Below are 26,794 nucleotides of genomic sequence, written 5' to 3'. Positions count from 1 at the left end.
TTTAATTGGTTTTAATTTTTCCACGTGTGCGATAACTAAGGGTCCGGGTTCGAATCCCGGAGAAGGCATGGTTGTAACTATCCCTGCTTTCATAGGAGGCAAAAGTGGCCACTACTTCTGGCCTTAGTTCTGGCGAAGTTTGGGGAAAAAAATTCCATTTGATTTTGCAGTTCTCTAGTGAAGGTATCTGGTTCTAATTTGGTTATTCTCGTCTTTCTAGCATATATTTAAACTGTTTGGTAGAAGAATTGATACATAAAAGTTCCCGGTCATATGTGCTATAAGCTTTTTGAGTGTGTAAGAATCCTAAGTTTTACTAACGTTTATTTTATTTTAAAACTGTATTATCACTTCTTATTTTCTACTTTCGGCCAGAGCAAATTGTCTTGCTAACGGCCAAGTATTTAAGTTGTGGCTTTTTGCCAAGAGTTAGAGAGAGAGAAGGAGATTTAGGAAGCGAGCCACTTGCCACTGCAGTCTTAGGAGTTTTCACTCGGTTGCTGTTTGCCTTTAAGGCCAGAGGTTTAGCCCTCTTGATATTTGAAAACGTATTGTAGTTTCAGCAGCTCGGCGTACTACATACGTACCCGTTTAAATAAAGGCCAGTGTTAGTGCTACGCATTTGTATACTAATTCTAACTTAGTTAGAGTTTTAGTTAGTAGTTTTATATTTTTACGTTCAGACCACAAGTGGTTGGTCTTTGTATCCCGAAGTACGGAAGTACCTGTAAAGTAATAGAGAATAAAGGGTTTAGTATACCCTTCCTGCTTGTGTCGTCTATTCCGCACAATCTGGAACAGAACTTTAGTAAGTTCCCTGTTCTTATTCAGGATACAGTATGTTCCCTAAGCAAGTGAAGCGACATACATCTTCTGACAAGTGTCACTTAACTTTTTCGAATAGAATGCTGTAGAACAGATCCCGTTGCGAAATTAGAGGCTTCTGTACATAAAGCTAATGTTAGTTCTGTATTATTAAAGGTTAGTAAAACAGCAATGGCTAAATCTTCTTTACATTTTTCGAAGGACTTCTTTGCTTCTTCTGCCCATGGAATTTCTCTTGAATCTCTTTTTTTTAACCGTTTAAATATTCTTATAAGGGATCTTGGGTAAGAGCTGCATCTTTTATGTATCTTCTATAAAAGTTAAACATTCTTAAAATTTTACGAATAGTTTACGTTTAAGTTCGTGAATAGTTTAAGAAAGCTTGTAATTTGTTATGGGTTGTACTTTTTCTGGAAGAGGTTTTTGAGTCGATCGGTGTCATAAAATATCCTAAAACTTCTAATTTTTTCCCTTCCATGAACATGATTTATTTCAATTGGTGGATGTGTAAATCATGATGTTTAATTCTATTAAAATTAATTAATTCCATCGCTATTAGGTTGTCACCCAAATACGTGAAAGTAAAGCCTAGTCCACTTGAAACTGTACTGTAGTTGTTGTTTTGTCCATGAATTTCATGGAAAAAGGGTTGCCAGAGCCTCAAGGAGGTCAGGCTAAGAATATTACTATATATTCCTTATAATGCAACAAATACACTACTGATTACATAGACACAAATATGCACAATGAAGCTACGAACCCAATAATTAAATATAGTGCAAAATATTTATTAGTTATAAATTAGATACAATATTAATATATGTATTGGATACTAGAGAAAAAAAACCATGAAATAATTATATTGATCAACTAAATGTATTAGAGTAATAGCACTAGATGTGTTTGTTTAGGGATACAAAAATTAGGGAAACAAAAATACAATCATACTATTCAGTTGACACAATCGCAGTATTCTAAACATTATTAAGAATATATTGTACAGGTACACTAAAATAATACTACCTTAGGACCACTAGATGCTACAACAGAATTTCTAATTATATATATGTCATAATAAAAGCACAAGGAAAATGACGGAACACTGTAGATGCGTGATTAGACCCATATTGAAGAAGATTTTGATTGCGTAGTATGCTAGTAATGCTAACTTGGTAACATCTAAAGAACTTGGCAGTCGAAGCAGTTTTAATTCCATTTTTATTTCCAATTGATATTTGTGGCCACAATCACTTGGCACTCTAGTCGTGCCTTCCACAGAAGATTTACATTTTTGATATTGTTGGGATAGAAAGCAAGCCAGCGAAATCACATCTTAGCACAGTAGCGAGCAAAAGCTGAAGTGCGTAGTTATGAAAGATGGAAGCACGCGAAGAGAAAAGTTTTGGTTTGCAATTTGGTGATTGGTCGAGAGGGATCTGCATTATGGGTTAAGTAAGATCGCATGATTAATTTGAATGACGCAGTTTAGACTTAAGCGCTATTTTTAGGACAGATAGAGCAAGTTCTCAAATGAAATAGAAAATAATGGAAGTTATAGTGAATTAAGTTTAGAAGTTTGCTTTCATATTTTTTATCTTACATATCCCCCCCTTCAAAAAGAAAAAGGCGTAGCGACAGTGAAGCCTTTTTAAAGAGAAAGAGTTAAAGCACTAGCAAATGTAAAGAAAAAAAACAAAACACATAAGTCATCAAATTTTTGTTCTGTAAAGTATAATTTATAAAGATCAATTTTTTTTAATAAATTTTTAACTTTTAGAGTCCTATTGAATTTTTCAGCATTTCAGTGCAAAAGTCTTTTTGTGTGAGAATTCACATAATCATAATTCTTCAGGGAAGGTTCTTGTTATTACAGAATATCACAAAATAAACTTTTACTTAATGATTACTTATAAATATTTATGATATTAATTTTCATACTGATAAATTATAATTTAACATCATAAATAATAGGATTAAGATTTTCAGAATTTATGGTTTCACCTTTATCATCTTTCCATTTACAATTCCTGATTTTACCAAACTGGAAGCCTCGCAATACTTCTAAACAAACATATCCATCAATAGGGCTGTCCTCTTGAGCTAACCAGTGTGTTCTCTGCACTGGTGGCCCAGGGTGCCTAGGCAGTTACTTGAAAAGGCCTCCGTTCCTCGCATTAAGGTAACTGGCCTTTGAGAACTGCACTAATACATTCCATAATAAAAATATATAATAATAATAATATAAAAATTTTACATGCATTCATGAAATGAGAGCCTCCAACATTATCTTGCATGAAGAGGGTAAAAGGAACAACTGTACAGAGGTAATTACAGGCCTCTGTTGAAGGAACCAGTACACCCTCATCATACTATACTTAACACACAATAACCCGTAAATTTTAACATGCATTTACCATAATTTCATATTACTTATCTGTAACAATTTCACTCATTTTTTTACACCTACTTCATTTTTAGAATAATTATAAAATTCGTATTCAAAATTCTCAACAAAATTTCAAAAACATAATAACTTATCTTAATATCCTTCCCTATGAATAATTTAAATAGCTTAAATTTCGTTACTTAATTTGCTCACACATAATTATGAAAAATTAGAAACATTAATGAACAAGAATTTCAGATTTTCTCAAAACAAATTGCAGAAATTTTAACCAAAGTTGAAATGAAAACTATTGAATCCGCAACACATTAAATAATTTAGTTCCTGAGCTAGATTCACACGAATGTAATAATTTTTGACCTGTTGAAAAAGCAGAAGTGCAAATAATTTTCTGTCGCACGTACTTGCACCACAGCAGAAGAATGATCTGTTATTTTTTAAACACTGAAAAAACAAATTTGATGATTCACTTCTTTCACATTATCTTGGAGTTATCACAAAACGATGATTTGAAGAGCTGAATTAAATTCTCCATTGAGGTTTCAGGCTGCAGGAAACTAATCCTGTCAACTTAATTGTCATAATAAACGCACAAGGAAAATGACGGAACACTGTAGATGCGTGATTAGACCCATATTGAAGAAGATTTTGATTGCGTAGTATGCTAGTAATGCTAACTTGGTAACATCTAAAGAACTTGGCAGTCGAAGCAGTTTTAATTCCATTTTTATTTCCAATTGATATTTGTGGCCACAATCACTTGGCACTCTAGTCGTGCCTTCCACAGAAGATTTACATTTTTGATATTGTTGGGATAGAAAGCAAGCCAGCGAAATCACATCTTAGCACAGTAGCGAGCAAAAGCTGAAGTGCGTAGTTATGAAAGATGGAAGCACGCGAAGAGAAACGTTTTGGTTTGCAATTTGGTGATTGGTCGAGAGGGATCTGCATTATGGGTTAAGTAAGATCGCATGATTAATTTGAATGACGCAGTTTAGACTTAAGCGCTATTTTTAGGACAGATAGAGGAAGTTCTCAAATGAAATAGAAAATAATGGAAGTTATAGTGAATTAAGTTTAGAAGTTTGCTTTCATATTTTTTATCTTACATATATACGTTACAGGTTTGACGAAGAAAAGACAGGTAGAAAAACCGGCATATTATGCTGCACAATCTTTTATGCTCTGTGGTAGTTTGTTATGCTCAGTTTTATTTTCTAATAAATTTTCAGTCCACATGTGCTAATCAGTTTCACAGGCTTTTTTTTCAAATGTGTTTGGGAAGTATTACTGTGGTCATGGCTTGGAATCCTATCCATTCGCTTCCACCCACTATAGAAAACTGTATCTTATATACTTGCCAGGAGGTCTTACCATCTTATGTGGATAGTTTGAGAGAGCGATGAGATGGCATGGGTAAAAATTTAAAACCACCCAAATTGCTTCCTGCTGACGCTATGAATTTTTTCATGGTGTCAACATCTTTGGTAAGAACAGAAACTCTGTAATCTATTTGGTGTTCCACGGCAGAAACTCTCTCTTCTATTTGATCTTTGGCGGACGAAACTCCGTATTTGATGTTTTGTTCCACGGCAGAAACGCTCTTTTCTTTTTGTTCTTTGGCAGAAGAAACTCTTTCTTTTGTCCAGCTTTATTTTCATCTGCGTCTATTCTGCCTTTCACAACCTCAAACTCTTTTCCTATTATGCAGCTAATATCTCTATTAATTTTCTCTTGACCTTCTTCAATCTCTTCCTGACCGTCTTTCATATTATCTTTAACGGATTTGACTACCTCTTCCATCTTTTCTTGGAATGCACTAAAGGCAGTCACGAGCTGTCTTAGTTTCTAACTATTACTCTTGTCACGGGTATTCAATCCCACTCCTGACATCAGAAAGTGTTGCGTGCCTACGGGTTCGTAATAGATTGAATGCACGCAGGTACGACGATAGGTTGATGAAATTTATTTAATCAAAAGGAACAGTTCAAAATTCTGGTGATTTCCACAGAAATTCTCCTACAGGTTTTCACAATAACACATATTAAAATCAGTAGTTACACTTCAAACTATTAACAACGTTAAACGCAACCCAATGCAAAGATCATCTAAAGAGAAAACTAACTCGGATATCTCAGTTCACGTGAAACTAACAATTCACAACAACAGTAACTAAGCAACTGAGAGCAGATGCTCTGTTCGGTTTTAAATAGTTTTCAACTGGTCGCCCAGTTATTTCTAGTACTTTCTGCTTCTCAAAATTACTGGAATGCAATACAAAGTTGGAATTACGGTTACAGCTAACATAATGGTCAATAACTTTTATTATATTTCAATGCATATTACGGTGATGCAGGGACCGGATGAAAATGTCGAGAAATTTGACCACTTTTGGCAATTTCTCGCCAAATTTGGCGGCAAAATAAATCGGCCAAACCGTTGTCAGCTTGTTGATATCTCTCGAAATCACCAAGATACGAATTTACTGAAAGTTAAATGCACTTGCGCCTGTATTTTTAATTTTCCGGCATAGCTGTCTAGCACTAGAATCATCTATCTGGTTACAAAATTTTGTAACAATATATATCGATATATGTATTAACATTTTTCCACTTCATTAGGCTAGCTTCTTGAATTGAATTTTACTTGGTATAAAATACAATCTCCTTAATGTGTTTATGTAGTATATAATTAAGCTACGATATCTAAATATTTCTATTTTAAGTTAATTATATATATATATATTTACCTATTATATTATTTTTGCTTATTTTGTCTATTTATATGTATGTATTTATTATTTCTTCATTATTTCACCTTATTTTTGTTCTTGCCGACGCTTTTAACTAGCTAAGTTACATTTAATTACGTAGCGTCACATTCTTGATCAGAGGGTTTTCAGCTTCTTTTCACATCCGATAGTCACAGTTGTTCAGGAGGTCTCTTACTTTCGCAAAGTAACTTCAGTTTCTCAAATTTGTACTTATTTTACCGTTGGTATTAGCCAGCATCTTCAACACATTATAAAATACAACACATTTTTACTACGCACTCTTGGCAAACATTATACACTGTGAAAAGGATGCACAGAAATCACATTACTCATTACTTTCATTGACATATGCAGTGGTAGGCTATTTTCTACTTTTCTGTTTCTAAATTTAAAATAGGCCCTTAACATATTTTTTAAAATTATATTCAATTTTTGTTACCTCTCTATGTAAAGAATTTAATATAGGCCTTTTCTTTTGTACCATCTTTGTTATCCGGCCTTTCAAATTTGTATAAAATAACGAAACGTTTTCCTCCTGAAATGCGAAATAGTCTTCTATCTATGTACCTTTCCTTCGCACCTAACCTTGATTTTTCTCTGCTAGAGCGGTTGCTCGTCACCTCGTGGCGGGACTGCCGGACAAACTTGTGAAATTCGCGGACGAAAAGTTAGATAAGGACTAGAACGGAATACTGCTAAAAGATACAATTACTCATGAGGAAGATTTGAAACTTCTGAATTATGTGACCGTAATCCGTACTGAAAATCAAACCCTGGCTGGTGTGTTCGCTGTTTTCAAACCGGATTTAATGCCTGCTAGCATGGACCACTACAAAAGGAAAAGGGCAATTTGCGAAGGATTACTTACATTATTCGAAGGTAAGTGCAAAGCATTCCGTGAAGTACAATCTGATTGTGTTAAAACTGATAATAGTATATTGAATGCTATGCCTAGTGATGTATCTCCGACCGATGGAAACCCCATTAATAATGCTAATTCTAATGATACTAAGGTTATGGATGATGATTGTATTATGATTAGGAATGAAAAATGTATTCTCAACCCACCAATTTCTGATACTGATGTAAATGCTGTGACTTCAAAAACCCCTATGCCTAAACGGCCATCCAAAAAATAAAGCAAATGCTCCATAACACAATATTTAGATGCTGATGGCTTCACTTCTCCCCCGCCAAACGGCCCGACCATCCAAGTTAATCAAAAGTAACGTTGAAATTCCTCTAAGCAATTAATTCGACAATTTACCCAAAGATGCTGCAGATAATAACGAAAATGTTATGGAAACAGAAATTATTGATGTTATCGCTCCAAAAATTAAGCCCATAATGGCTAAGCCTGAAATCAAGAAGTACTCAGAATTTCTGAAAAAATGCGACAGAAAACTGAATTAAACTTCGCGGGTAAGGTTTGGGAAGAATTCCTGAAAATCCTCCCTAAAACTGAAGATGATCACAGAGGTATCACTAATTATTTAGACCAACTAAAAGTGGATCACTACGTCATTACAAAGAATTATGAACGACCAGTAAAGGTAGTCGTAAGAGGTCTTCCGATAGATTGTCCCATTGATGACATTCACAATGAACTATTTAATTTAGGATTTAAAGTGAGGAAAGTAACCCAAATGCACAGGCTAAAGACTAAGGTGCCCATACCACTATTCCAAATCCAACTCGAAAATGTTCCAGGGGTAGAAAAAATGTATGGAATCAAATACTTGTTACTTTTCTCTGTAGAATTTGTCGAATATAAAGTGAATGGAAGTGTTGAGCAGTGTTATAAATGCCAGCACTTCCATCACAATTCGGATATTTGCAAACTCAGACCGCGTTGCATCAAGTGCGCTGGCGATCATAAGACTTCTGAATGCATAGCTAAGTGTGTGTGTCTGTGTGTGATTATGGCAAAGCCTCGAGGGCTATCTGTCTAAGAGGAGGAATGCCTTCTTGGAGGACTTTCTAAGGGAAACTGGCTCATATACACATTACACATGAAAACCATGAAAACGCCCATGCAGCCAGCCCGTTCGCGAGATTCGAACCTCGGACCGAACTACCAGTGTTCAGCAACTTTACCCCTCGGCCGCTTGTGGGCCGAATGCATAGCTAAGAGACTTGATGTAGTAAAGTGCTGCAATTGTTTGGAAGAGGGACATATCGCCAATTTCAGGGGTTGTTCCAGGTTCCTTAACCTAACAAAAACAATGCTAATCTTCACTCGAATAATGACAAAAATGCAATTACGAAGCTCATAGAAACTAAATATTCTCAGGTCACTAATGGCATATCTTATGCAATTATTATCCAAAACGGCAGCAAGGATAATAGACTTTCATCAAAACCAGGTAATTCTGATGTAAACAAAAATAGTAGCAACAACTTTAACCTGAGTTCCCTGGGTGAAGTTTTCAAATTTCTTAAAGAAATAAGCAATCTGTTCAAAGGACTCTCACTAATATAATTATGAAAATTTCTGCCAAAATGCCAGAGATTCAATCAACGGAAAACGCAATCGACAAACTTTTCCTATTATTTAACATATTTGAAGAAATATTTATGCAAAGTAATGCCAGCGTATAATATTTCTTATATATATAAGCTGTAAAAATATTCTATATGCTTTTAGCATTATATATATATATCTTGACAAATAACCTATTATATTCTCCGCTGGTTACTGGTTTTCACTCTTGTATATTGCCATAGCTTATGATTCTCACCCCACCTATTTCAGTAAATTTATTTCCCATCTTAAAAGTACAGTTATACACTGACTACCAATAAGTATTTGGACACCTGTGATAGAAACGAAAAACTAACTTTATTCAAAATCAATAGTTGGTAGAGCCTCCACGAGAGGTAATTACAGCGTGGACCCTCCGGGGCATACTTTCCACAAGTCTTTGTATGACAGCTAGTGGTATTTTCTTCCACTCGGCTTGGAGACGACATAGAAGTTCCTTCACCGATTTTGCACGGGTAGTGCACCCCTGAATTCGGCTATGCAACTCGTCCCAGAGGTTCTCGATAGGGTTCAGGTCTGGATTCTGGACAGGCCAGTTCATTCGATGAACTCCATTGGCACCATACCAAGCCTTGGTTAACGTCGAAACATGACAACTGGCATTGTCGTCCTCAAAGTAACAGGGGTCCAACCCGTAAAACTACCACAACGTTGGAAGCACATTGTCATCCAAAATAGTGCAGTAGGCATCGGAGTTGAGCTTACCATGAATGGGGACCAAAGGTCCCAGCCCATACCAGGAGAAACACCCCCAGACCATAATTCCACCTTCGCCGAACTTGACTGTTGGCACAATGCATTCTGGCAGGAGACGTTCTCCAGGTAGACGCCAGACCCAGACCCTGCCATCCGAACGGTAAAGGGTATTCATTGAAACAATACTCCCGGATGCCTGTTGAATGAGGGATGAGGGCTATCGGTTGGGTGCGGTTCTTCCGAATTTCTCTGAACAGCACTCGTCGGTCTCTATCCCCCAGTTTCGTTGGTCTGCCGACTCGGGGCACATTCCGACAATCACCCCTCACCTTCCATTTCTTAATCACATAGGCCACTGTCGATATTGGGTACTTCAGATCGCTAGATATGTCCCTTAAGGATCGGCCACATTTGTGATACCGGATAATTATACCTTTCTCGAAATCAGAGAGCTCCGAACTGCGAGGCACCTTGCATGCGACTAAAGCCGATGCTGTTTCCTACACGATATATACCGGCAGAGTCCGTGGCGTACCTTGGGACCGCAGATATAGTCATTTGCATAGGTGTCCAAATATTTATTGGTAGTCAGTGTATTACCAGTGTCTTAATCTACAGTATTTACTTAATTAACTTAATTTAATTCCCAATTTGTATCTCACCGAATGCTTCCGTACTGCCTTATCTCTCATGTATTAAGAAACTCTCTTACAGCATTTCAAGTCACCAGCTCCAACAATTCCCCAGATGCTTTGGCATTTTCACCTCTCAACTGGTTTCACGCACATTTAATGTTTACTCTAAATTTCTAGCAGCACTGCCAACTTCAAAATTTTTTATCATTGTTTACATTATATTTTCACTTTACGGCTTGTAAAATTAATAAATACTCAAATTGTTCGATAAGGGGCAGGGCCTTCGGCCCAGGTACCCTAATGCTAGCACCTTCTACCGTGAAACAGGTTGAGTTTTCGCCCTGCGGGGAGAAACACTTAGCGGGTGCAAAAGAAGACATCTGTATGTCTGCTAAGTAGTGATAAATCCAAGAGTGGGGTAACCAGTGTTGCAAAAAAGGAGGTTAAAATAAGAGGGAGGGTAAGCAATTTCGGCCACTATCTGCGGATGAAACCCTACTTAAGAATAGGCGGCCATGTTTGTGAAATAAAAGAATTGTATTCTGGCAATCAAACGTACGTGTTTCTAAGATGTTTCATGCATGTATTTTCCAGTAAAAATACCTTAAATTTATAATGAAATGTCTCGCTACTGTTAAATTTTTGTTTTAAACTTGTAGTGGCCTCTTTGAGTGTTGTAGTGTTCCTGTGTGAGAATTGTAAGAGTAGCAGCTGCACAGAAGGGTTAAACATACCTTTTATTAAATCTTTAAACTTTACAATGCATCAACTCGACGCTAACAAACTACGCCTGTGCTTGGGCGATAACTGAAATTAAAGAACTAACTAAAGATTTAAGATATGTGCGAGTCGTCGAACTAAACTACAGGGCTCAGAATAATTCCTCTTTCTTAAACCCGTCGAAAACTAGTGGCAACAAAGTAAATGCAATTAAGCCACCAGCAATAATTCTGGGAGCAGATGCTTAAGCAGCAGAGGTGACGGCAATTGCCTAACTCTCCCTCTTTCTACTGAACTTCGGTTTTTAAACTTTCTTCAAGGTGGAATTTGCATTCCTTTACACTCGCTACCAAACTTAAATATTCTTGCACTGAAAATTAAGGAAATGAAAGCTTATAGGAAGGAAAAACAAATTAAATAAAATTAGTTATTTGAAATAAATATAAATCCGTACAAAGTAATAAGAATGATATTTAAAATTTACCATGTACAAGAAATTATCAAGAAATAGTTCGAAATCTAAATGCATATGTTTCAGATTAGAGAACAGCATAACATTAAAGAATTAGCATCATTGACGTTAAAAAAGATGTTTCTGCATATTTGATAGAATTGTTTCAGTTTTAGTATCTACCTCTTGTGTTTACATTTCAAGGCATATTTCTGATACATTAACAATATTATCGCAATTTATCAAGAAATCATTTCGTATACGAATGGTTAAGAAATAGGAAAAAAAAAGTTATTTTATTTTAGTGTCTTAATACTTTAGCTTTAAATTGTAATACACTAAAACCAGATATATTTGTTGACAGTCATTGAAATAGCTAATTATTTGAGCTAATGTCAGGAGACTAGTACTTCACGCAAAGAATATTTCATTTTTAAAGCATTTATTGGCATATTTTAAAAATTTAAATAATCATATTATTCTTAATTTCCATTAAAACACATCCTAAATTTTGCCCGTTACTCACAGGTTGAATTTTTTTTTTAATGAAAGTTTTAAACGGATCCTTTTTAGAACCAAATCCCTTGTGACAAGAAGATAATAAATATTAATAAAATGAAACAGATTTATGTAAATTTAATAATTTCTGTTTATGCTTGTTTCATATTTATGAATATCAAAAAAATACTTGAATTAAGCTGATTACCGAATAATAGGGTTGACCATAGCTTAACGGTAAGAATCCTGTATCTCTTCCGTCTAGCTCCACTTATATGGGCTAAAGGGTAAAACGTACAGGAATATTATTAGGCAACTAAATAAGCACAGCAGTTTAAAATGATTGTTGTGTTAATTAGTTCTCTAACATTTTAGCCCCTAACGGTTTCTCCACGGGAGGTCGGAGTGAAAACTCCCCCCCGCCTACCCCTTCGCTCCTCGTTTCTCTCCTCTCCTCCGCCATTTTTGGCCCCCCTTCAGCCATCTTTGGTCTTCGGACCGGCTCTCTTCCCACGCTCATCCCAAGGCATTAGCGATTCCGCTGCTTTTCAGAGTAGCCAAGACATAACCTTTCCCGGGCCAGAGGCAAGTTCCTCTCACCCCAGTTTTCTTCCAACAGTCTTGATTTCATTGAAATCGACTGCGATCTCTTCGAACTTTCTTATCGCACAGGTCTCTGACCCTTCCTTAGCGAAATTGAAAGCCGAAGGAACTTCTCGTCCCTTGAGTGGACTCCTCATTCATTACTGGTTTTTTAAACCCTTAACGGTTTTCACCCCTCACTTTAGCTATGCTTTATCTAAATTATTCAATATTTTCTTAACGAAGTTGTGGAGGTTATTGCATTTATTTGCAAAGGTACTCCGTAAGCAAAACGCCTTGGGCCGAATAATAGATGTTCCGGTTTGACTAGAAACTTTCACTATGCCGATGTTCCGGTTTGATTAGAAACAAACTTTTCTCTGCCTCAGAATGGCGACGGTGAGAACTTGACTTTCGACTTGTTATGACGACGGGCGGCTAAAACCCGCCGGGAACTGAAGAAATTCAACCAATCAGAATAAGCTACCGCCGGAGACTGTTTTTGGCGACCAATTTTTATGCCAGCAATTGAAGGGTTTGTTTTGGATTTATTTTCCGCTCATATTCCTCTTTTCGTATCTTTTGATTACGTCTTTTTCGCATCAATTTATAATAGTTTTCTAACTTTTATTGCTATAAAAGACTTTTCCGCTCATATTCCTCTTTTCGTATCTTTTGATTACGTCTTTTTCGCATCAATTTATAATAGTTTTCTAACTTTTATTGCTATAAAAGACAATGTAGTGAATACGGAAAATTCGGTGGATTATCACGTGAAATGTGTAATAAAATTTCTAGCCTGTTCCCGCAAAAAAAGGTGTACGGTGTTGTATCGCAAAAGTTTTATGTTAAATTGTACATTTCACTTTATTTTGTGGCACTGAAAATTACAGAAAGAATTTATTTTTTGATCTTCAAGAAAAAAATGCACATGAAAAAGGCTTATTAATTTGGCCTGTGCAGAAGATGTGTTGCTTTTTTCTTTCTTTATATATATATATATATATATATAGATAAGTATTTAATTAGGTACTCAAATTTAGCCAACAAAGCCACATGCAGAATATATATATATATATATTAGAAGATTCCTAAATAATAATAAATAATTTGATTGAACTTTTTCTAAAATGCATTACGTTTTTGTGTGATATTTGATTTTTAAGAAATGTAGCATGTTGAATAAATTGATAGTAAAAATCTCAAATGTATTGTATTTTTGAAAAGGTTAATATGAAATTTTATTAAATTGTTTTGTTTATCTAATAAAATCTGGAATTCTTTCCCAATTTCAAAAGAAGGATTAATGCATGTAACAAATAGATTTTTAGAAAAATTGTCATTAGCATAACATGAGGAGTGTAAAATGGGAAGATCTTTATAATGTAATATAATGCAGTTGATAATCATCTGAAAAAGAGCCCATGAATGGTAAGACTGCTGAACACTGATAGTTAGGTTTATATCCTAACTATATATTTGGACACCTTTTATCTGGTCTGATGACCTGTATAAAATGGTAAATGAAAAACAAAGTATTTGTACCCAATATTAAGTCTGATCTGCAAACAAGATTACTGTGGCTGCGGAAACCGACATGCCAGTGAAATATATGTGTCATGTAGATATTACACAAAATACATCAGCTAGAGTACTCTTATCAAGCAGTATGGGGACAGGTACCATATAACCAAATATGTACATATCAAACATTTGTAATTATGTATTTTAAAGTTATAGGCTTCCAATACAATTAGAATTTATATTTCTGTAATACGTATGAGTCTTCTCTGAAACATACTTATTTTGCTTAAATCTACTTCCAAAGTACTTTATTTTGATACAACCCATGGTTTAGAAAAATTAATGTTTCTGACATTCAAGAGCAGATAAAAGTATGTCATACTTAACTGACAAAAACATATAAAATTAAAATAAGGCAAAAATAGCAGCTTAACATAAAATCTTGTGTCAGTTTTAAGAAATAACTGACGTAGGTCCCTCTTCTTCAATAAAAATGAAAAAAGGTTTTTATTCCTGGCCTTTTGAAGAACAGATATCGGATAACACTCAAAATTAATAAGAATTATACAAATTCTACATCATTCTAAGCCTTCTTGATTTATTTTAATCTTGAAATTCATGACCTGACAAATTTTGTGACAACTATATATTTTTGAGAACCTGGGACCACAGGTGGATTTGTTCGAACAGCATTCCAAGTTCTTCGATTACATGCTCGAAATGACTCTGCATGAAAAATTTACAAATTAAATTCGTCAAAAGCTTTAGAAAGTGAAATCTAATGCACTCAGTAAATTTGTTTTTTTCTGTGTGAGGAAATCAGCTTTTTCATTACCATCAGTTCTACAATGGAAATGAGCCTGCTTGGCAATTAGTCTGAGTTGAAAGTGTCTTGAAATTTCTAAAGATGTCTGCAAATACAGCTTTGATATATATACAAGTGAAATCTATTTAGCCTATTCTTAGTATCAGTAATATTAGGCGTTTTCAACATTAAATGGGGTACAAAAAGTCCATTATGATATCTTCAGTGATGAGATGTACGAAGTTTGCACACGTCCTTTGCTCAATTTGTCCTTTGTTCTTTTTGTTTGCTTATTACTTATTCCAGGGAAAAACGTCTTGCATGTTGTAACCTTACTTTAACATACGTTAAATTTTACATTAAAACATGAAATATAAATAAATTATTTTAGGATTTCCATCGAGATGGTTTTAACATGAAAACTGCATAATGGAATTCCTAATAGTGTAAAGGAAGGTATAGTTATTATAAAGACTATTAGTATTAATAGAGGTGAAGCTAATCAGGCTTTAAGCTTAACGAAAAGTGTTTCCACAATAAGACCTTCTTTGACTCACATGAAGTTTTAGATTTAAAGACAATGCTAAATGGGGAAACCTTTAGCAGAATAGAAAATTTTTGAAAAATCTCTGCTGGTTCTTAAAACCTTACAAATGATCAACTGATGTGAGAAGAAAAGTGAGGGGCAACTTCTGGCACAAATTGTGCACATCATGAAATTTATTTGCTATTTTATGTAATTTCCATGATATTTCCTATTTAAATTTTTTTTCATGCACAGTTACTATTTGTTTTCTGTTTTTGTAAAAATTAAAACATTTAAAAATTAAACATAATTTGGTATTTTGAATTTTATAAAATAAAGTGTGTGCTCTTTGTTAATATTTTAATAGCTCACCACTAGATATTTTAATCAAAATTTTATCTAGGTTGATAAATTACAATTTAATATATATTGCTCAAAATATCAGATTATGTAGCCTAATATGAATATTTTTTAATAAATTTTTAAACTCTAAATTTTCTTTTTTAATACTATATTTTAAAATATTTTTTTGTGCATGGATCATATGGATAATCACAAAATATAACTTGAAGTTCAAAATTTCAAGTGTTTGTTTTCTATGTATAAGTAAGTTGTTTTTATCAATTTAACACTTCATCAGTCATTTCTTAACATATTAAATATAGCATTGGTCCCTAGGAACCAACCTTAAATCAAGCAAAATAGAATTGTTATTTAACATGTTAGATATTAGGAAAACATAACATTAATGTAAACCATTGTAAAACAGTAAATGATTATTACTAATTATTGTAACTAAATGCACACTTATACTCAGATACCACCCATTTGTCTTAAAGCCGTTTTTGACTCTTATACAACACTGGTATAATAAACTGAATGATGTTAATTTATTAAATCTGCTTGGAGAATAACAATTATAAACAGAGTCCTTTGTGTGCAGTTATTCTGCTACTAAGAACAATTATTCCAGATGAAAAAAAAAAAAAAAAAAAAAAAAAAAAAAAAAAAAGAAGTTCCCCAATCAGTTTCAATATAAAGAATAAATTATGATATACTATCATGTAATGATAACTTCATCCAAAGATTCTGGAGCAGACTACAGTGAGAAACTTTCTATAAAATGGTCACAAAATTTTCACACTGAGAAAAATTATTACTATCTTCCATAATTAGTATTCATCAGCAGTCGAGTGGATAAGACTAAGAAGCACTAATAGTTTGAACACTGGTGGACAGGCTAGCTGCATGGGATATTTCTCTTGTGCCGCATGAATAGAAGTCATATTCTTTTAAACATATACTTCATGAAAGTCTTCTACCCTTAAGAAGATACTGTTTTCCTGCTTTGCAATAACGAATTAAATAAATTACTACCATTGATACAGAACTTTTTTTTAAAAAAGAAAGAAAACACTTATACAATCTCTTACCAATTGAAATATTTTTATGCGTGCTCTAATATGCATAATACAGAATTGTGAAAATTCACCACAATTCCACAATCAGAAATGATAGCAAATTATAGGAACATAGGCAGCAGATGTGTAGACTACAATATACAATTTGTTGCTCTTTACAAAATAAAAATTAGAGGCATCCAATGGTGATATCTGTTGTTGGAATATTTTATTTGTACAGAAAAAGAAAATGCTTTGTATTTCAAGAAAACTTATACAGAATTTCTGGTAGGGATTAATACATGACATCTGAAATCATAAGCAAGTGGAATTAAAATTGCAGCTTAAAGACTGTGATTTCCTAAAATATAATTACAAACCCTGGAGACTAATGAAGGTGATAAATTACTGCATATTATTCAGAAAAATCTTGGCAATGAAAGAAAATAATGTACATAGTAACACATACGGTGTAATATAAAGTGTAAAATACCCCACAGATTCATCATGAATAAGAATTACATCTTTATTTTTACATAACACAATGAAATGAAACAGAATTATTTCGATGGAGAATAATGCATAAATAAGTTTCATGTTAATTTTTTCAATTATTTTTTTTTTCTTTTGGGAGTTACTGGGTTACCTGGGTTATTTTATGAGTTATCCCACATCAGCATTTTAATATACAGATTCTCTGAATAATCATTGTATTTTCTATATTTCAGTAGGAGCTTTTGTTAATGTGATTTTTGCCTAGGGAAAAATATACAAAAGAGAAATTTCTAAAAGTTTTAAAAGTAGTTAAAAAAAAAAAAAAAAAAAGACACATTCTTAAAATATTTTTCTTTATTGAATTTCATGATGTTTAGAGTACATGAAATAATATGAACCTAGATATCAACAAGCATTTTCAAATACACAAAGAGCCCAGAAATTTCACAGTAAGTAATTTTTATCAATTATTATTTTCACCCTTTATTTAAAAGTAAAGAAAAGTTATTGGGTATCGAGTTAGCCAATTGAGTGGCATATAAAGTTGTATTTGTTTTCGAAATTGAGATTTACATACTTCACTTATCGCTTCTACAGTAAATTAAATATTAAATCATATCAGGGCAATACAAAATAACCAAATCAAATGAACTACTTCTACCCAAGAAATACGAACAAGTTACCATAATATTAACAACTACTTTCTTGTATACCAGTTTTGCACAAAAATTGCGTTTGGCGATCGGAAAATGACGCCAAAAGTTCCTGGCGCAACGATTGTCTCTGATTGGTTGAATTTCTCCAGTTCCCGGCGGGTTTTAGCCGCCCGTGTTATGACGCAGCTAGAACGATGCTCCTGATATGTAACATTAGATTCGATTCTAGATTAGATTAATTTTAGTATTTTAATAAATCCTTTTAAAACTAGATTGAGTATTTGATCATAGAATTATAGCTGAACCACCGCTTGCAGAAATTTAGATGTGGCATTTAGATACGTTGTTAAATAGTTAGATGTGTAGGCAGCGACATTCGTGATTCGATTAGTGTACATTAGTGCGTACATAAACAATAGACTTTTGGTTTCCTCTTCCACATGTTCAGTTATGGTGTGGCAAACAAATGGCATCTTCCTTTTATGAGAAGAGCGTTCTTGTCCGCCTCCTACAGAACCGTCATTGTCCTGTGTGTTGATCCTGGTTTTGAATTAATCACACACAGCAGAATTATTAATTTGGAATTTAATTACCTACAGATAATTTAACCTCCTTGATATTAACCTTGCTCTGTAGTGATGACTTAGGTGCACTTCTGGTGATGACGTATAACACTTCCGGCTGGAAACATGGCTAGAATATCTGGCAACACTGATTTTCGCGCTAAAATTTGTGGTACTGAGTGATTTATGGTTTCTTGCTTCACCCGTTTCTTGGTCAAATTTTGAGGTATTTCTTTAATCATTGGCTGTAATTGTTTAAGAAGTAATAAAAAAAATTATACCGGTTGTCCAATTTAATAAAATGAAATTAATGTGTAAGAGGATTACACCATTTTTGGTGAACTTTAACATGACATTAATTTTGGAGAAAAGTTGTATTCGTTTTCAAATAATTTGACAGTATTAATGATGGGAAAAAAAATTATGTCAAATCCTTTCGAAATAACTTTCCTTTAGATCCTTATCTAAAATCAGTTTAGTTTCCCTAAAGTTAGTGAAAGTACAAAATTTAAATTTTCCATTTTCTCAATATGTAACTATTGAGATTATATGTTTTTTTTTTTTTTTTGGTATAATTTGTCTATTATATGCTTTAAAATATTTTAGATAGTTTTGAGTTTTTTTTTTATGTTATGATTTCAATGATGTAACTTGTTCTGTTGACATTGCTAGTAGGTGTGGGGAAGCAGTCTGACCTGGGTAGCACATTTTTAGCGGTGGCATTCTTTATGCTAGATAATTTTATGTTAGTCATGGATCTTCAAGGCAAAAAGAAAAAAAACTGATGATAAATGAGAAAAGTGGTAATTGCCTTAGGAAACTCAAACGAGCAAAAAAAGATTTTTGTAATTAACAGGAATATACAAAGAAATCACAGCCTACCCCAATTGGGCTAGACTGGAGATTATGGACTAGTCATGAAAATTGTTAGGGTTTATGTTTACAGTTTATATTATTTAAAGGGCCTCTTTGAACATTCATACTTGGAACTTGAATATTCGTCATTTCACTATTTGTGGTTTTACATGCGTTGTTTCTCTTAACCAAGGTATTTGAGGTTCTGGTAAGAGAGCGATAATATTCGCACTGACACGAGCAAGTATCAGTATTCGTCATTTCGCGTGAATAGTGCGAGTTAGGTATAAACAAATGTGGTTCTGTACTGTTTATTAAAAATAAAAAATTATTGTAAAAATAAAAATTACATAGTTAAAACTGTTTAACCACTTTTTGTTTTTGTACTATAATATGGCAGATGTTTCAGTTGGTCAAAATTTTGGATTTTATCTTCATTTTGTTTATCTTTCGCTTAAAGCAATTTATTAAAGTTTTAGCTCATATGAATCAATATTGTCCTATTATTTATTGCTTATTACAGTTTCTTAAATTTTGTGATAAAACATTTTGCACCCTTTTGCTACTGTCTTAAAGATGGTATATGGTGTTATGAAAATTCTTAATATTGTTGATCTCATAAAATACATAGTTGTATATTTACGAGTATCCCTTGGCAAAAATTGGCGATTTTTGATGGTACATGGATATCGAGTTTGCAATTATTTCACTTGTTATTTTGGCTTTGTGTAGCAGGAATTTCAGTGCAAAAAATTGAACTGCACAAACTCAGTATCCATGTACACATTGACTTATTTTCACTTACAAAAAAAAAAAAAAAAAAAAAAAAAAAAAAACAGAATTGTACAAACTAGGCATTGCACATTCCCTTAACTTTGTACATGTCAACCTATTTTCACTTAAAAAAAAACATTAGAGAATTGCACAAACTTGGCATTGCGCAGTCCTTTGACTTTGTACACATAGATATATTTTCATTTAATAAGTCAAAGGAGCACCCAATTCTATAGTAGAGGCAAACACAAAATACATAATCTCAGTAAACTACATTTTAAACAAAACAATAAAATAAAAATCGAAAAACCTCTTATGCATCTAAGCACTACACGAAGCAAATATCCACGTACCTTATTTAGAAATTCCTTTGTCTTCAGTCTGTGACACACAAAATTCCTTAACAGCATTCCAAACTTCCTAAAATTATCTGAACTCGAATCCATTTATTGACAATAGCCTCCGTAGTTCCGAACTGTTCGGAAAATGGCCTCTAAGTAAACCTTCATTTACACACCAGTGCATTAATGCTCTTTTTCCCTTTCGTTAAAATCATACAGAAACTTCAAATTAATCTTACTGCATTCAGCCATGCCATTGTCTAAATAACAAAACAAGCAATATACTTCCTAAACAACACAAACTGCAAGCCATTGCAAAACATCCCATAATTCAAAATTTACCACAATCATACAACGGATTATGTCATAATAGGGTTTCCATAACATTCAACTACTCAGGTTACCATAAATAAAACAACTTGGCGATAAACAAAACAACAGTTTGGTGATAAATGAAACAACAACATCGCGATAATACAAGGGGTACCCTTCAGTCTACTCTAACCGTTATTAACTTTCTAATACTTTTTCGTTTTTTCCCTTGATCTTCTGTTTTATATATGAATTCTTTGCATGTTTACAGTATTCGTTCGAAATTGCAACCATCTAATATGGCGATAAGTTAGCGATTTTTCGAAAATGGGCCAAACTGGCCTGTAATATCTAGTTTTACCATTATGAACTTGAGAACATGAACTTCATATTCAGAAATGACAAGTTTTGCCCACATTGGTTACCTGTGCCATATTCAGCTATGATGGGCAATGCCGTATAATTAAATGTTTAACAACCATATAAATGTCTTCGAATAAACAATTAAAATATTTTAGTTTTATTTTGTGATAACTCCAAGTACAGAGTTTTCTTAAGTTAATCCTCTGAGTGGCACAGGATTTTAGATCCATCATGAAGACCAGTATTTAAACAGCATTTATTAATTTAGTTTGTATAATTACATAATTTAGTCTGTATTTTCATAAGCTTACATTCATTAAGATGATATTTACTTTATTAAAGAAAGTAAGAAAGCGAAATATCTTAAATTAAAAGTTAATATATGCCAAGTAGCAAAACTTCTGACGCTTAGGCACGTGCATTTTTTTTTTTTTTTTTTTTAAGTAAATCATAAAGTAAGGAAATGTAATGAGAAAGAATTTCTTATTAAGCGAGAAATAGTTCAGAATTTTATATCTTTTATTTCTTAGCAAGATGAAATAAATGTCAAAATTGGTTTGGATTTTTACAGTTTTTTTTAACATATAATCTTCAGAGATTGCAAGCAATACAAATTTTTAAGAGTTCAAGAGAGAAATCAAACTTCACTGGGTAAAGTCATGGAAAGTTAGTCATTTTGTATTGTATGAAACTGTATCCAGCATTAAAATGTACTATACTGTCCACTAAAAATCAACTAGAATAATGAAATAGACTTAAAGAGTGTCATTAAGGATGTAATCAGTTAGTCTGCATTTTAAAAGGACAGCAGAAACGTAATTTTATTGGTTTTTTTCAATTATTGAATCTTTTTTTTTTTTTTTTTTTTTAATTTCAGCATGAGCATTTTTTTGTAAATAGATATTTTGTAGAAGAAGGAGTTATAATGTATTTTCTTTGATCAGAATCATATCTGCCAGATTTTTTTTTTTCTGTAGTGACTTCTAGTTTTAATGTGCTATACCAAAATCCATTCAAATTCCGCAGTAGAGCTAATACTTGGTAGAAATGAAATCATTCAGAATATTGTATAGTTTGTTTAAAATCTGAGTTGTTTTATTTGGATACTTTAGCCTTCATGGGGAAACTGCATTGGATAAAAATTTTCCATGAGGAGTTTATCAGTAAATAAATCCTATATTAAAAAAATGGAGAAAGTGCAGAATCACCCACTGCTTGGCGGGTTTTTAAGAATTGCACAAACCTGGTATTCATGTATACATTGACCTATTTTCACTTAAAAAAAAATCAGAGAATTGCACAAACTCAGCATTGTGCACTCTCTTCCTTGACTTTGTCCATTTAAACATCGATCTATTTTCATTTAAAAAGTCAAAGGAAGTTGACAAAAATCCAGTTCTTCTTACTCTTGTAAAAAGCATCGAAAAAAACGCGCCAAATATGTGGGCGATTCTGCACTTCACCCAAAAAAATAACTGTATTTGCTAATCATTTCAAGCAAGTTTCTTAGTGCAGATATAAATTTATGAAACACTCAGATATTTTATTTAGTTTGAACTGGATATCCTTATTTTATCAATTAGTGCTTGATTTCTGTTCTATTTCTATACGAAATATGGTTAATCTTTGGATTATGGTAACTTGGCCATTTTTCGGTGAAAATTTGGCGACCAACCCTGCTACATCAATCTGCTAGTTTTGTTTTGGACGCCATTTTGTTTTCACGAAGTAAAGGCATGTTTTTTTTTTTTTTACTCAACATTTTTTTCCAACAATCTGCTAGCTGAATTACGCTTATGCTAGAACTTTTATGGAACAAAAGTGCTTAATCATGACGAAGATTAGGCGCAAAATTGGGAGAAAGTGCAGAATCGCCCACTGCTTGCCGCGTTTTTAAGAATTGCACATACATGGTATCATCCATGTACACGTCGACCTATTTTCATTTAAAAAAACATCCCAGAATTGCACAAAAATATCATTGCCCACACTCTTGGCTTTATCCATGTACACTGCTAAAGTCCTAGCTAGTAACCTTTATTGCCTTACCAAAATGTCGCCAAACTACCTGTTACCATAATCCAAAGATTAGCCCAAAATATATATATTTATTGACTTGAGTGTTAAGAAATTAGTGAAAGATAAGCACCCCCCAATTAAAAGGGCTATTTGAATAATGTTTTCATCTCTAATCGTTATAAAAGCATTATTGTCTAATTTTTTAGAGAGATTTGATTTTTTCATAAGCAATGATTGAGATATTCCTATATTGTAACTTGTAACTGTAGCTTACTGAAAGTTATAAGCTATTTATTCGTTTTTGAATCCAATATTTACTTATAGGAATAAGTTTCATTCCAATTTTTGACATCTTGTATTATTTCTATGTTTAAAATTTGAAGTAATTATTAATTTAAAAAATTTTTGAACTGTTAGAAACTTGTCTATCTTCTTAATATTTTTTATTTTAATTGGATTTTTATTTAATTGCTCAGTTAATAAATTTATACAGCATATTAAAATGTAAAAACATAAAGCTGATAATTTCAGAGTTGAAATTTTATATATTAGCCTATTCTTTATCTTATGATGTAGAAGTAAAGTTCTTACCAAAATTTATTTCAGCTTTGTCTTTTTTCCCTACCCAGTTTTGCATAATTCTTGCTAAATTTACATAATAAACTCTCTAAGACATTCACTAACCATTATACATAATTTTCGTCTTAGAAAGGTGATATTCAGATTTGGTGCTTATGGTCTCAAGAATACTGATCACTAGTATGAAATACTGTACAAGACTACTTTACTTTCTGTGTTCTAATTTCAAAATAATCTAATTAATTGTTTATACTGTAAAAAGACATATTGTAAAGGATGGAATTTACATCACTGCTATTTGTGATAGTTGAAATATTGTGTTGAAAATTTAATGTTTTGGTGAGTTAAATGAAGAAATGTTACACACATGTAAAGATTTATTGGAATTCCTATATATCATCAGTGTATCAAACATACATCATGCTCAGAGCTTAAATTGCGCCGGAGCCCGGCTCTGGTACTTCTTAGTTTTTGGGGATACATCATAATATTAGCTGGAGCGCACCAGAGCCCTTCTGGCGCTTCTTTTGTGTAACTGAACAACAATTTTGGTAGAAATTTGATCTCGAAAATTTTATTTTTTGCAATAAAATTGTATTAAAAATCGGTTATTAAATTATAATTTATCTCTAAATTATTATTTAATTTTAATTATTTAACTATTTTAATAATATTAAGTAATTTTATTTAATTAAATAATAATAATTAAATAATAAATATTTAATTTTAATTATTTAACTATTTTAATAATATTAAGTAATTTTATTTAATTAAATAATAATAAACAAATATTAATTATTACTGCAGTCAAAAGTCTTTAATCCGGACTCGTTGGGACTTCGGCGATTCCGGATTATTGGTTTTTCTGGATTATAGATCATCAATTTAAATCTGGTAAGATGGTATGCAGAAATTATAAAATTAAAAATATGAAACTGTAATTTTTGAAATAAAGATCAATTATGATCTAAAGGGTATCAAAATTTGCAAAAAAAAAAAAGCTTAGTATTTATTTGTTTACTTCATCAAACATTTCTTTCAATGCGCGCATACATTACGCATAGTCGAAATTAGAAAATTGCAACCAGAAAACTATCTGATGTGTATTCGTGATATTTATAATGACGAGGAATTTGATGTAAATCATATCAAACACAGAGTACATCAAGATGAAATACTACATTTAGCAAGAAATTATAAGCCAAATAAAATAAAACATCTGCCCTGAAGATAAGGATAGTGCTGACAGATCATCTTCCAGTTCATTGCACGCCGTGATGTATCCCTTCCCCCGCAGAGCAGCGCGAAATTAATAAACAGATTTTGGAATGGTTAGAGAAACAAAGGATATGCCTTTATCCATTTTTTGCAGCAATTCCACTTTTTGTTTGATGGACATCGAAATATGCTTTCGCTTTGTAGATCCTTTGGCAGCTCCAGAATCGGAAATTCTTTTTGACATAATTGAAAGTTCAAGCTTACTTTTATAAAATTCCTCTAACAGTCTGCAAAAAATAATAAGCCGGATCCAATTAGAAGATTAAGGAACAACGCAATCTGCAACATTAACTGAAATAGATAATTTTAGCTTAGCTTATACCGTTCGTTATACATTAAACACGGATGCGTAAATGTTTTATGTGCATGCGTAAATGCATATGCGCATGCGTAAAGGTATCATGCACAGAAAGTTTTTAGCTTTGAGGTCCGGATTATAGACATCTGGATTAAAGTCTTTTGACTGTATTGCTTAAATAGTAATTAATTTGGTAATAATTAATTATTTAATTTTTTAATTATTAATGAGATTTTAATAGTCATTTTGTTTATTTATTTACTTTTGTTCCTCTTTGCTGATGGTATTCTATAAGGCTCTGGCACTTCTAATTTTAAAAATTAAACCCTGATCATGCTAAATTTTGCTCAATGAGACAATGCAATTTACATTTGTGCAGTAACTTATAGATCGTATAATTGCTATGTTGAATAATAATTAGATTTGATGACACAGTTTTAAACTACAGAATTTATATTTTTATAAACATCATGCATGGTGTTAACCCCTTAACTGCCGCGGGCGTATATATACGCCTTGCTCAGCCGATGCGTTAACTGCCCCAGGCGTATATATACGTCCTTCCAAACTGCTATCATTTGCTTTGCGCTGCTACACTTAAAATTATTCGCAAAGTTAACGCATCGGCTGCACATCTGGGGCAGTTAACGCATCGGCTGAGCAAGGCGTATATATACGCCCGCAGCAGTTAAGGGGTTAACAGCTGTTATTTTAATTTTCTGTTCCCCCAAAAAGCTGATCTTTGCGCGGCTCTGCTAAAAAAGCAAAGCAGGGTCAATTTGTCTAATGCAAAGGATACTTTTGTTGAAGTCTTAGTGAAATTTTGCTCTTATTTGCCTTGCACACGAGGAAAACTTCAAAACTACCCATGCAGCTATCCCATGTGTTGGATTATAAACTAGGTTTTAGCTAGGTTAGTTACTTTAGTCATTAGTGGGTAAACCCAAACTGTCTTTAATTGTGGGTTGCTGTTTTAGAGTTCAGTATATATCTTCAGAATTATTGTCTAGTGACTGCATTGTTTGAATTCTTATGACTGTAAAAAGTATTTCTGCATATAAAATTTAGTGGTTTAGACCTAGTTATTGATATTAATTTTTTCTCTATATTTTTGTCATGTAAAATACTTATTACAATCAACAGTGTACTTACTGATGCTACTGGTTGGTTAATAAATTACAGCAAAGCATTTAGGAGCTGTTTATATAATGATAAAACTGCTTTTATGGTGGAGTATCCAGATTTGCATAAGCCATGCAGCTATTCCTGTAGGTCTGTTAGTGGGTGAATGGTTAAAGCTATACTTGTAGTAGTACATTTAAATTTGATGACTGGTACTTCATATTGGGTTTTATGTCTGGCGACTAAATTGGCTTCGTGCAGGATTTTCCATTGTTTTTCTCCATGTGTACTAGAAAGGTCCTTTACAAACACATCACAATCTTTGTTGTAATTTAATGTATCAAATGATTCTGTGCCATTTAACATCAGCCACAGAAGATAATGTTTTTTCATTAAATTTTGTCACAGTTTGCCCATAAAATATTTTTTGATTCTTTCTAATTATTGACACCAACTTGAAAAATATTCATAATTCACACTTTTTCACCAAAATGTATTTATATTGCAATCCAGCCAAACATGCAGCAGATGAGTGCAGATTTTCACCTTCAAAATTTGATGGTAATTTTTCTAATTAGTATGTGTTTTACTTAGACATTCATGTACATATTTTCTTCGCTTAAGAAATCAATGTGACTTAGTTTGCTGGCTGATGAAAAAGTACCCATTCCATTTCTTCAGAAATATAACATTTTGTTCAACAATAGAGAATGCAAAAATTCACAATTCATGAAGTTGTGCATCTTAAGTGATCA

The 26,794-nt window shown here is 32.9% G+C and overlaps 1 protein-coding gene across 2 annotated transcripts in view; it reads left to right on the top strand.

Annotated features, from left to right (window-relative positions):
- Positions 1 to 17,999: 17,999 nt before the first annotated feature.
- Positions 18,000 to 26,794, top strand: part of LOC118185923 (uncharacterized) — a 115,658-nt gene continuing 106,863 nt past the window's right edge. Inside the window, exon 1 of one of the 2 annotated variants that reach the window (XM_085809742.1) lies at positions 18,000 to 18,324. The gene's annotated coding sequence lies outside the window, so the exon portion shown is untranslated. The remainder of the gene's footprint in view (positions 18,325 to 26,794) is intronic. The other variant, XM_085809741.1, reaches the window with a different exon arrangement.

This window comes from Stegodyphus dumicola, chromosome X2, assembly GCF_044657685.1.
Source record: "Stegodyphus dumicola isolate Sdum_Otavi_A_Nest chromosome X2, ASM4465768v1".
Lineage (NCBI taxonomy): Eukaryota > Metazoa > Arthropoda > Arachnida > Araneae > Eresidae > Stegodyphus > Stegodyphus dumicola.
Note: the sequence above shows the minus strand (reverse complement) of the source record. Positions and strands in the feature narration are given on the sequence as shown.